Raw genomic sequence first — 13,102 nt, forward strand, 5'->3', positions numbered from 1 at the left:
TGAACTACTAAAAGGTTGCACTGAAGAGTTGTCAGGCAGGGTAAAAATGCACTGACGACGACTTGTGATCTGTTTTGCCAAAAAAAAAAAAAAAAAAACTTAACTGAATTGGAATGGTTTTGAAATGCAGATAATGCACAACAAGGACGAGGCTGGAAAACTCTAAGATGCCGCTGAAAGCTTTTTTCCAGAGAGTCGGAGAAGAAGAAGACGATAACCCTTTGAGAAAAGAAGAAGTAGAAAAGACTGATGATGGCAGGAAGCGAGAGAGTCTCCTGCCTCCCTGCTCTGACCACAGCGCCCAGCAGAGCGTTGACAGTTTGCGGCGTGCGGGTCGGAGGCGACGTTGTCGCGCAATCAAATCTCCATGTGGACATTAAAGTCGCACATTAAAACTGGTTGTAATTGTATGTTTGTGGTGAAACTTCCAATCCAATTACGAAAACGCGGGGACCCATGACTGGAGGGAGAAGATAGCGCGTCACAGGCCCCCCTCCCGCACCCCAAGTGCACAGTAGCGGTTCCCCTCGCCATGTTTGTCAAGACAGAGCAGGGCAGCAGATCGGACCACCATTATCCCCGCCTGGCAGTGGCGGCCGGACACCAGCTGCACCGAGATGGCCTCGCTGTCACGGTGCCCCTGGAACGGAGCGGCCGGTGCCAGCCGGAAGCAGTGGTACCTGGCAGTGGGCGCGCGCAGCCATTAGCAAAGGCCATTACCCTGCACACAGGCCTGGAGGGTTAATCCTGGGTTAATTCTATTGGCCTGTCTGGCACCGGAGATGTGAGCAGACTGACAGCAGTTCAGTGAATTCAATACAGGAATACTAAGCGCGCCCAGGGAGGCGGCGGGCGGGCGAGCGAGTGAGCTCTCCTCTCTTTCTGAGGTGGTAATGAATGGAGATGGAACTTTGCAGCCGACAAATGGAAGGATGAAAGATTCGGCGACTGCAGCCGCGATCGCTGCAGTTGACGACCGGACGGGGTGGGTGGGTGGGGGGGGCTCACACTAGCCGGGAGATTATCAAGATCAGTGATTGCACGAGCGGAAATAATTTTCCTGAAAGAGGAAAGAGCACAAGGACGGATTAAAAAAGTGGGCAAAACAGCGGTGGAGAGCGACGCACTCTGTTCACTCTCAAGCCATCGCTCCACAGCTATAATTCCTGAGAGGCACGTCCAGAGCTAAATGGCCTCGGTCGGGGCTTCTTCCTAAAGCAAAGCGCCTGATTGATAGTGTGACACAATATTTCCACGCTTAACAAGTCTCTCCCACAGAAATGCCTATTACGTAAGCCTGTTATTGTCCCACGTATGCAGAGTGCGGCTAAAAGACTATCTTTTGGATAGTGCCGCTCACAAAAAGGGCCGGTGGGGCGGGGAGGGTGGTAAAGCAAAGCTCAAAAACATCATATCAAATAAATGACACTTTATTCGCTGAAAACCAGAAAGTTCATTTACAAAAGACTGGCTGCCGCAATCACAGCTCTATAATGTAGTGGTGTGGGGGAGAGAGGGGGTGGTTAAAAAAAAAGGGGTAATTGGTTTGGTAAAGATTGTTTTCCATCGTGCCATAAAGCACTACACAATAGAAAAGGTCGTCAATTAAGCAATCATGAATACCAAGTACCGTAGCTGATGAAAATAGGCCAGTGGTTTAAATAGATTTGCAAGCAATTTACCTTTTCACAATGTTGGCAATCTGATGCAATTTGCTTGCAATTTTGTCTGCTTTCAGTGGCACTCCGAGCTGACACCACACGGTGCAAATGGCAAAGAGGAGCGCACGGAAAATGTAAAACTATCTTGGCCACATCAAGGTATCAGAATGGCGCTTCATCAGGAAAATTACAACAATTAGCATAAGTGCTCCAAAATCAACACTTTAAATGTCAGCGCCAAAGGTTGGGGCCACAGATGAGCAAGGGTGTGCAGTGTCCTCCAGGATGGACTTAACCGCCGCACACCAAGCAATCACCCGTCATCTTGTGCCAGTGATGGCCCCGCAATTGCTGTGACATTCTCTCAGCCCTGTCATTCTTGGTCAGACTCTTTCTTTTTCTGTTTTTTCCTCTCTCTCTCTCTTTCTCTCCCTCCTCAACCTGGCTCTGCCTTGATTTACTTCCAGTTATGCTGTGAGGGTTTTGGCGGACCACTTCCAGACAAAGATTTTTCTTTCTTCGCTGTAACTTTGTCTTCGGCCGGCTCTCGGCGGACAGTCATTATGTATCTTGCGGTCGGGGTCCTCCTTTAGGTATTTGTCAATTTGTGCGGGCGGACAGCATTCTCAGATGAGGTTGGTGGAAGGCAGGAAGGATACACAAGGTAGAAGCGGAGAGCCCATGATGATGCAATTTTTTTGCATGATATGATTACTATTCGCACAGCCGTCATGGACTGGTCGGGCATAATAATAACATATACACACACTCGTCTTTTTGACAGATTAGATTCACGCTTGTGAGAATTTTGAACACATTCAGATTATGTAGCAATGCCATTATTACAGTACTATTTTTCATTATCAATATTATTATGACCATTAATTAGTCTGGAAACACATTTCCATGGGTACACTTAGAAATGTTTGCATATTTCACCCTGCTGTGCACAGTCTCTGTACATCAGATCCCCTGTTTGTGTTACATGATTGTTTCTTTTTAAGTACAAGCTGGACAGTAAATCATCTACTTTGACCTCATCGTATTTATCTGTCTGACAGCAAACAATCCAGCAGGACCGACTTTTTTTTTTTTTATTATTCCTCATAACGTCTTGTTAAGAAGATGAACCAAGCTTGTTTATTTTACGTTTACAAGCTGCTTTTAAAAGTAAAATAAACAAGTCAAATTTTTTTTTTAACTGGGACCTGTCACACGGTGCAGTTCATTGACAGAACATGTTCCACAAAGGAAAAGTCTGTCAACAAGTTGTCTCAGGAACAACAAGAATTCGAGCTGTCAAGCGGCATTTTTAAAACGCACCTGACGCCCGTAAAACATCACTTACTTTTACTGTGTTACAAGTCGTACCTGTCAGGGATCAGACCGCCATAATCTGATTTCAAGGTGGCGCAGGCAGCGGGGCTTGGAAGAGACACTCAGCGTTATCGCCGCTTCTCATCTGCTGCCTTAAGGCGCCGCGTTCTGGCAGAACTTCTGGTTTGGGCTCCGTCTCCTGTTGGCTCTTCCAGGCTCCACAGGTGAACCTGCCGACTTTCTGCCGAGGGGGACAAACGTGTCTGATTACTGTGTCATGACAGGGGAGAGAGCCAGACACAGATGTTGAGCAGCAGAAAGATGTTTTAACGATGCAAAGTTGGGAGAGGTGTGTGTGTGTGTGTGTGTGTGTGTGTGTGTGTGTGTGTGTGTGTGTGTGTGCGTGCGTCTTGGATGGGGTGAGGAGGGGTTTTATTGCATGACATCTTGAATGATGTGAAATTTGTCTCTGCACGGTGAAATAAAAAACGTGAAAAAAATGAATAAATAAAAATAAATAAAGCACTAAGGTGCTTGATGTAAATAAAAAAAACAAACAGCAGGACAATATGGCTACAGAAAACAACTTTCAAGCACGATTCTGAGCATGTGACCTGACCTTGGAGCGGTTTTCACCATCAGCCTGTACTTATTGTATCCACTACCCTGTTAACAAAACTGTGATTTCAGCTCTTTAGCCCAAGTTCCTGCTAAAGGGGAACATTTTCAGAAGGCCACTGTCTGCTCTGATACACGCAAATTTGAAACAAACCGAAATAACCAAATGAATGCGTCAAAAGTCTTTGCCTTGTGTTTGTCAACAAGAATTATTGATTGCCGGCTTTAATAAACGAGCTGGCAGACATGACGATGAGGGCCGGTGCTGGAGGTGACCTGTGGCTGCGGCTAGTAAAGTCTGTGAGGAAACTAACAACGATCAGTAAGATGTTAAAAAGGCGAGGGGGGGGAAAAAAAACCATATTCAGATGATATGAAATAAAACAGATTTGTGAAAGTCGATAGCAAAATCCATAGCGGAAACACGGTTTGAAAACAACACGGGCAACAAAGAGAGCGTGAATGAAAACACCATCCGTTACGAGCGTCTCTTTGAGGCCTCGCCGTCTGTTAATTTGTCCGTATGGATTTCAGCTCATTCCATCCCTCTCATGCCGCGCGCGCGTCAATAGCCCGGGTCGCGGCGTCGAACTGTTACCGGCTCCGGCCGCACATTTAATATTTACCAGAGTCGGAGCCTTATTAAAGCAAGATGAATTAGCCTGCTTGGGATGGATTTCCTTTCAGCGCAGAGTGAAGGAGAGCAAAAGAGAGGAGAGGGGATAAAAGCAGAGGGAAGGGAGAAGATGGGAGGGAGGGAAGGGGGAGACGAGGGGGGGCAGAAAGTTTATGTGCTCAGATGATCAGCGGCGCTGGGGCCCCCGGCTCGGGAGCGGCCTCCAGCGTTGGAGGAGCTGCGAGCGGAGCTGATGATGGGGTTGCACAGATGGGCTGGAGCCTGGCTCCCAGGTCGCTCCTTTGTATGCTCCGTGCTCTCTAATTACAGCTGATGAGCGCGTCTGTGTGTGTGTGTGTGTGTGTGTGTCTGTGCGAGGGATAGTTAGGGGGAGGGGGGGTGAAAGGGGGAGATGGGAAGGAAGGAAGGCAGGGGGAGGGGGGGGACAAGCAGGTGACAGTGCGAGGAGAGGAACCTGTGGCAGATCCTCGGCGCCATCAGGCACAACGTGGCCGCAGCCTGACAGCTAATTAGAAATGACACGGATTTCTCCCAATGTAACAGATGTTGCCTAATCAGTCCAGCTCGGGAGAAGCCCGCGCCAGCAACATTTCATGCACAATTTAACCATCTAAAAGGGATGAAATACTTAATGCATTGTAAGGCCAGCACAGCTGTTTCCTCCCCCGTCTGAATTTTTTTCCCCCGGTTTAAAAATATGCATGTTTTATGTAACTCTAGCCGAGTGTTTATAATGCCATAATAGCCGAGGGGGGGGAGAAAAAAAAAATAAAATCGCTGCCACACATCTGCCAAAGATTTCGGCTCTACTGGTTAGCGCAGCATTGACGGGGCACGAGACCAAAATGCAGCCTGGACTCTCTTGACTTGAATAATTTATGTCTTGTTGTTTGAAAAATTTTCATTAAACTTTCCCAAAAAAGATAATCTTTAAAACTTTTGAAAGAACTTGGTTTTTAAAAGGCCCAGCATTTACTCCCAGTGGTAAGAGACATATAGGAAACAATAAACACTAATATACGTCTATATCTCCTCATGTGGTTTAATCTCACTATCGGACTATAAACACCGCCACATCACTCTGAAAATATTTTCCTCTCAGCAGCAGATTCCCTATAGAAATGGTCACCCAGATTTCAGTCTCTGTTTTCTGATCTCAGGTTTTTCTTATTCCAGCTGTGATGGAGTCAAAATCATGAGACGCTGAGAAGTTCTGGGCCACTACACCTGCTCCTTCATTCTGTGGCCTTGTTGTAAAGATCTGAACGCAACATCCAAGGGCCTGTTTGCACTTGGCCATTTCATGCGTTTTTTGCTGATCAGATTACGAAAAATGCATGAAATGACCAAGTGCAAACAGTCCAAATCCGTTTTGACATCCGACCGCATAAAAACGCATTCGTCACGGACGTGCGAACAGAAGGCAAGCTCAGTCCACATTAAGGACCGCCTACTCCACTCACCTCTCCCGTGTACGTACTTGGTCGGCGCCCCACCTCCCGGCGTCGTCATTATAAAGTTACAAACAAGAAGCCAAAACAAATAATTTTTGTTAGACTCGTTTATTAGCATGCTAATAAATTTCATTCCGGATTAGCGTATTTTGTCAGCGGAGCAGCGGTCGCAGTTTCCCACATATGAGATTAAATGTGCGACGTTGCATCCGAAAATATGCCAGCCGCCGTTGATCCAAAAATAAAGTCGTCACCACTCTGTCCCAACAGTCGTTACTCCTCGTTCGGATCCATACGAGCTGCAGTAGAATTAAAACCAGTGACTTGATATAGTCCGCAAACAGGAAGTTGATTCTTCTTTGCTGTCATGTAAAACTCGCCGTGGTTTTGCGCTTTACTGCCCCCAGTCGTTAAAAACGGAAATGACGCATGTTGCATTTGCATGGGTTGGGCAGAGGGGTGGGGGGGGTGATGCGATCACAAATGGCACGCTCGAGACGCATGTCAATGGCTAAGTGCGAACAGATGCTGCGAGATCCGTTCTCGTGATCCAGTCACCCAAAACCGTTACAAGTGACCAAGTGAAAACAGGGCCCAAGAAATGTCATTTGAACATTTATCAAATGACAAAGACAACAGTTGGACAACAGATTCAAAACAGCAAGAGGTTTGTGGTAACGACAAACAACTAACAATAATGGTATAATTTGTTGGATATTTGTTAGATTTGATCTGTGTGTTTGTGAGAACAGGTTGTTGTCAATGTTGCACATTTGGATGTTAAATATGTATTTTAAACATATTTCTGCAAACCGGGGTTTCACTTCACAGTTCAATTCACAACATTCAAATAATAACTTTATTAATTATGTATTTTTGAAACGTTCTGAACCGTAGTTTCCTCCACTGTGCTCGCTGACGCTAAATGCTGCTGGATGTAAAAAGCCTGAATGCTAATTTTAACCCTTTTTTTTCCAGCCCCTTTTTCTCCCCCTGCAAACTGCTAAATTACACGTGTATGAAGGATGTGGACCATTTAAATCCCACAGCATTACCCATAAGTGTGTGTGCCAGGAGGAAACGGCCTGCGATTGTGATGGTAATAACACGTTCCATTTGCTTTGCTATCAGATAAATGTAAATTTGTGTCCTCGCTCTTCCTCTCCCGCGCCGCGCTCTCCATCCAGATCTTTTTCTTCCTGTCTGGCCCCACTATTGGCTATATCTCCTCAACTCTGCATCTTTATCTGATGCACTGGGTGACTGGTTATCTAGCTCAAAGTTCCAACAATTGCACAGCAAAAGGGGAAGGGGGCTCTGAGGGTGGAGGGGGCAGGGGGGGGGCACAGCTGATGAAATCTGAGCAGTTATCACACTAACCATTACCTGTCAAAGCCACTGCTTCAATCTGAGGGTGCATCAATTTTCTGAAGAGGAAATCAAGGGCGAGGAAGAAAAGCAGTGCAGATAAACAGTGACAAAGGCCTATTTTCTGCTGCTTTTATTTATGATGGGATGTTGCTGCGCAGGGACCCGGGCCAAGGGCTTTATCAGAGCAGCTGATACATCTTTGATAGGCAGGGAGTCTTCACCCTTGATGAAGTGTTGCCACTTGCCAAAAAAAGGAAAAAAAGAAAAAGAAAGCCAAATGACGTTCCCTTATATATGAAAGAAAAATCAACAAAAACCAGAAGGAACAGGGAAGTTCTAGAACAGCCACAGACACAACTGAGAGAAGTGATGCAGCTTGTGATGATGAGCACAATGTGAACTTGTTCTTTTCTTTAACTCGAGAAAACTGGTTAAAAAAAACAACAACACACATTTATATGACATAGGTATTTGTCATATGAATATATAAAAGCTGGAGAAGGGGTATGAATGAGTCTGTGTGATTGTCAAAAGCAGCGCGTCAAACACTGGAAATCAGCCCTTGGTGACGTCACTAAAAGGCACTAATAACTGGTAAAAAACTTCCCCAGCCAGACTGAGCACCAAGAGTTAACTGGAAGCTGTAAACAGAGGGCTAAATGCTGTTTTCTAGAGAGTGAGAAATCACTCTTCAGAGTTCTCGAGAGAGACCGGGCCAGGATGCCAAGATGGAGCCTGATGATAAATAAAGCTTTGAAAATTGGTATAAAAGTCCTTTGCTTAAAAAAATATGGAAAAATATTAGAATCTGCTCCCTCCTTTCTTACGGAGATCTTCAATACAGTGACATTTATATTTAAAAGCAGCATAAAGATGTTGGACAACACTTAAAAAGAAGAAGTTAGGGCCGGAACTGTGTGGAGCACACACTTCAGATAACTGAGCATCTATGGACACACACACACACACACACACACACACACACACACACACACACACACACTGTTGTTGAGAGTTAAGACTTTATGGCGGGGTGTTAACAAAGGGAAGGAGGAGGTGGGACCCTAAGCCAACTGCCCTAATGTTATGGTAGTGTGTGTGTGTGTGTGTGTGTGTGTGTGTGTGTGTGTGTGTGTGTGTGTGTAGGACAAACTGGACAGTCAGCCTGTAAGGGCTCCCATGCTGACAGTTAACAGAGTAGACAGAGAGGAACCATAATTAGATTCATCTGCAGGTATTGACAAGCGCGACAAGACTCCAGTCTGGTCGATACACACACTCACCATATTGTTCCAAATACCAATAACTGTGAATATCCATCCTAACCGCATTAGTTACCGTCAAATAATTAAATGTGGCCTTTTAAACGCAGATGATGCGGTGCGTCAAATCCATACCGACACACGGCGGAGCTAAATGGAAGTAATTTATGACGGTGCCGTGTAGGAAGAAAGAAACAGAGCGATTCCTCAAACCAACGGCTGAGCTCGGAAATCAAAGTCACAGGTGTGATTCCAGCGGACTCCTCGGCCACGCGAGCGCCGCCTCGACCGCGTGCGGGCTCCGGTGTTCCTCCATCAGTGACTTTTGACCCATCGCCATCCGTTAATGATCTTTTTTTCAATGTCCCATCCTCCAGTGGAACATCCATTACCGGCGATACCTTTGACCTCTCAGAAATGTTTTCCTCTCAGTCCGCCGACGAGCTCATTAGTGGATTAGCTCGCTGCTCACCATCGCCACCATCTTGACGCCTTTAAACTCGGTATCGGCTCGAATGGCGATTTCCTAGCAACCACCACGCGTGCGTGTGTGGAATGTGAGCTAATTGTGGCACAGCAAAACCTGAGGCATGTGATAATCAAGACCAATTTAGCAGATACTTGCATTGTCTTTGTAAAGCAGGTTGGAGTTCACAGTTATAGCCGCATGCGTTGCTAATGACTGAGACGTGCACGTGAAACACGTAAAATTAAGCAGCTGTTCAAACACAGAGAGACTCAGAGTTTGCCTCCTTACAGCTCAACAAAAACAAAATCAAGCATTTTAAATCTGCAGACATGCCACGGAACAAAATATACCAAACAATATGCACAGTTGTCGCAAACAATGACGTATTTTTTCCATTTATCATCACGGACAGGACGGAGGGGAGAAAGAAAGGAAGAACACGGTCAAAAGTGAGATATCACACAAGTTGAACGAGGGTTTGGGTGGGGGGGTGGGGGTGGGGCGTACATGTGCTGGTGGTGGCCGCTAACAAACTCGGACGGTTAACAAGTTGTGACAGGCAATTACTCACACTAAGCGTCAGCTAAGAAGAGGAGATGCTCTCATGTGATGAATGATTCACGTGCATTTTAATCTCCCCCTCGTCCCCTGACCTCCAGCGGGGCGGCTGCCACGTCTTCTGGCTGCAGCCTCAAAGACAAACACAGCCGGCTCGTTCCAGAAGAAAAACGCAAAGGAGCCCAGTTTTCATTTTTGCGAGCAGTTTATTTCGGGACACTTTGGCCCCGTCCGTCTCTCGCTGTTCCTGAGACCTGCTGGGAGAGAGAGAGAGGGAGAGAGAGAGGGAGAGAGAGAGAGAGGGCGAGAGAGAGAGAGAGCGGTGCCGTCGGAGTCACAGTTAATGGGATTACCCCGGCGGTCCTGAGCCGTCCCTAACTTCACCTCCCTGGTCCCACTGTGACAATCAGAGGCATCAGCATCCTTAACGCATCATGGAGAGTGCTTGTGATACCACGCTGGGGGGGGTCGGGTTGGTGGCGGGGGGGGGCTCTGCTCTCTAACCTCTTAACACAGCGTCACTCTCAACTGCACTGACCTCTGCGGCTTTATGAAGCCGGGCCCCCAGAGGGGAGCTAAACGCAGCGTCGGCCGCTTGGCAGCAGAAGTCGCCATTAAGTGGAGAGAAGGAAGGAGGGAAAAAAAAAAAAACTACCTCGGAGCTCGTTTAAAAATCTCTCCTCGGGCAATCACAGCGGCATCAACACCTTGCAGCTTGACCCCGTCGCACGGCTGCCCCGCATGGCTGCTCTTTAATGCGGGTGTGGGTGGGTGAGTGGGTGACGAGGGGGGCGCCGGCCGGGGGTCACGTCTCTAATGGATCTGTACTGGCGCGTCCGCGGTATGTGTTCGCTGACAATGAAAAAAAAAGAGAAAAAGACATGCTAATTTTTTTGATGCGGCTTTGATACTGAAAACACGGGAGCGGCGGCCGCATTCCTTCCCGTCCACACTCCGCCGCAACGCGATTACTCCGAAATGAAGCGGAAAATGGAAGCGATTTATTAACGAGACATTAGAGGCACTTTTAATAACCTTCCCATCCTGCTCAGCGGGTAGCTGCGGATTACACCACACAGGTTTTGGTGACACCAGAAAGGAAGTCCCCCGCCGGGTGTGTGAAGAGCGCGGTGGGACACAATGCCCGGCCTGGGGTTCTCACATCCCGCTCTGGGCCCTCACCCCGGGGGGAAGGACAATGGGTTAAAAAGGCATGAATGTCCTGCCTATCCAGGATATAATGTAGGTGGCTGCCACTGGGTCTGAATGGCCTGACAGAGCAGCGGAGGGAGAGAGGCACAAAGAGGCCGTAATAAAAGAGATTCCTCGGGTCAGTAAAGCATTGCATTCACTCTGGCCTCCACAGCTCACAGCCTCGGCGCTCACATTCACTTTTGAGTCAAAACTGCAGAGGGCTATAGGAGATGTGTGTGTGTGTGTGTGTGTGTGTGTGTGTGTGTGTGTGTGTGTGTGTGTGTGTGTGTGAAGTAGCAAACATATCTGAGGCGTCTGAGGCGTGAGGTCTTTGTGTGCTAAAAGAAGCAGAAACGGATCATAATAGGCCATCGTCTAACTTTGCTTCCCAACAGAAAAGGGAAGAAATATTAGAACGCATCAGAGCTCAATGCGTCATGTACAAACTGTGCTTTTTACATTTTTGGGGAGCGGTGTGACCTGCTTTTTTTTTTTTTTTTTTTTTTTTTTTTCCTTTTTGGATCTTGAGTGCATACGCCCAAGAACGAAGGATCCTGTTTAAAAGCAGAGAGCAAAATGCCCCTCCCACCAAAAGTAGGGGAAGGATTAGAGAATTCCTCGGTATCAGGTGGCGCATGTTCGTGCAAAAGTGTGAGAAATCAACAAAGTGATTGTGTTCCCCCTCTCACGATTTGTCTGCGGCCAACCTCGCCGCTGGATCTTGCATTGATTTCAAAACACATCCTCTCGAGCAACATCGACGGGCCCGGCAAGTGCGGAGAATTATCTTTTGCACCGCCAAATAAAAAAAGATGGGAGACAATGCTTATTTAATATATGCAAGTGTCTGTATTGACTAAATGGAGTGGACAATCACTAAAATGCATAAGCATTGTCCGGCGCGCTGGCTGGGACAATCAGATAATGCAAGGAGACAAGGGACAGTTGCCGACGCGTGCCTTTACTGCGCCCTTAATCTAATTAAGGTAAATAAACTTATAACTGATCTGGCGTGTGACAAAACGTCAGCGCCGCAGCTAATTTGTTTCCTTGTTGTGGCTCCAGCAACAGATAATACCGTTTTATTACACAAAGGTCACCAGGGAAATTAACTTCGGGGGGCCAGCAAATAAAAGAAAAGGCCCGGCACTCAGAATAACAAGTACATACTGATTACATTCAATCACGAGAGTCCCAGTTGGGGTAGGAGCGCTGACCTTTCCTGCCGTCTTGTCAGGGAATAAGGTATGTAAACGCGGGACGGGCCACAGAGCCGGCGGCGGCGGTGGCGGCGGCGGCCCTGTGTTGTATGGGCCAAACAATGTGGCGAGGCAGCCACTACAGGGCAGATTGTGCAAGTTATCCGTTTGAAAGAAGTTTCATTTTAACAGCCCAATGGAGATTCATTGCTTTTGTTTTGTTTTTGTGTCAGTCTCGCAGTGCACTAAATTGGATTAAGAGCACACGGCTGAATCCACAATGAGCAGAGAGAAAAAAGTTTGAGTTTCTTTGTCTCTTCATTTTCCGAGGGGGGTGTTTGTTCACCTTCCGCTAATTAAGACAGTCATTTTTTTTTCCCCTGGAAAAATAATAATAATTAGGAAATCATTTGAAATCTAATTCTAATCATTTTGTGGACCCCCCACCTCCCCTTCCAATCACCCGCTCGGATGTTTCTTTTATTGTACACTTTCATTTCATTTTGTGCCTCTTGTGCCGGTGCAGTTAGTCACTGTCGGCCTCTCTCCCTCCGTGATTGATGTTTACAGGTCATAGCAATACTCTTAACTCATTAGTTAGAAAGGGAAAAGATGGGAGCACTTGCTGGAGTGAGATATTGCGGAGGAACAGAGGGAAGCCGCTCCAAGTGCAGCAGACACAGAAACTTAGCGTCAGTGTGATAATAGCCGCTGAACTATTGCATGTTTCAATCAATGGAGACAGAAGTAAATAAAAAAGCAGAGGGGGGAGATTCAGCGGCATCGATCCCGCCTCAACACAGACCTTGCTGACAATCTACGCTCTGGCTCGGTAATGCTCCCAGTCATCCACAAAATCAATGAAACTCATCCTTTCAATAGCATCCAATTATTAGCACAAAGTAAAGGCGGCCGTCCGCTATAAATCAGAAAACTTTATTGAAAAGCGACACGGACGAGATAAATGCTAATTGGAATGTGACGAATGCGCGATACAAAAACTTGAGCTTTCAGAGAATAAGAAAGCAGTGTGGGCGTGGCAGTCAGCTGGTGCGTTTGCATGTCACCGAGTGGAGACAGCGTTTTGTGCACCGGCGGGATTGAGATTCATGTGTATTTGTCAGTCAGTTAATCCGTTACAAGGACACTGGGAAGAAAATGAACAATTCTTCTCATCAAAATGGAAGTCCTGCATTAAAACTGAAATATTCCGCCAAGTCGTGTAAAAAGTGCTTAGACCTCCTGTATCTGTGTAGTATTGCACTGAGAATCACACTGGAGTCCGCAGCCTCTTGTCCCGCAGCCCCGCTTGCTGCTGCATTCTATCTGCTCTTCCATTCAGGACCAAAGTGGATATTTTCG

The sequence above is a fragment of the Nelusetta ayraudi genome, unplaced genomic scaffold, assembly GCF_046127955.1.
Source record: "Nelusetta ayraudi isolate G7.1 ecotype Tasmania unplaced genomic scaffold, CSIRO-AGI_Nayr_v1 ptg000003l, whole genome shotgun sequence".
Taxonomy (NCBI): domain Eukaryota; kingdom Metazoa; phylum Chordata; class Actinopteri; order Tetraodontiformes; family Monacanthidae; genus Nelusetta; species Nelusetta ayraudi.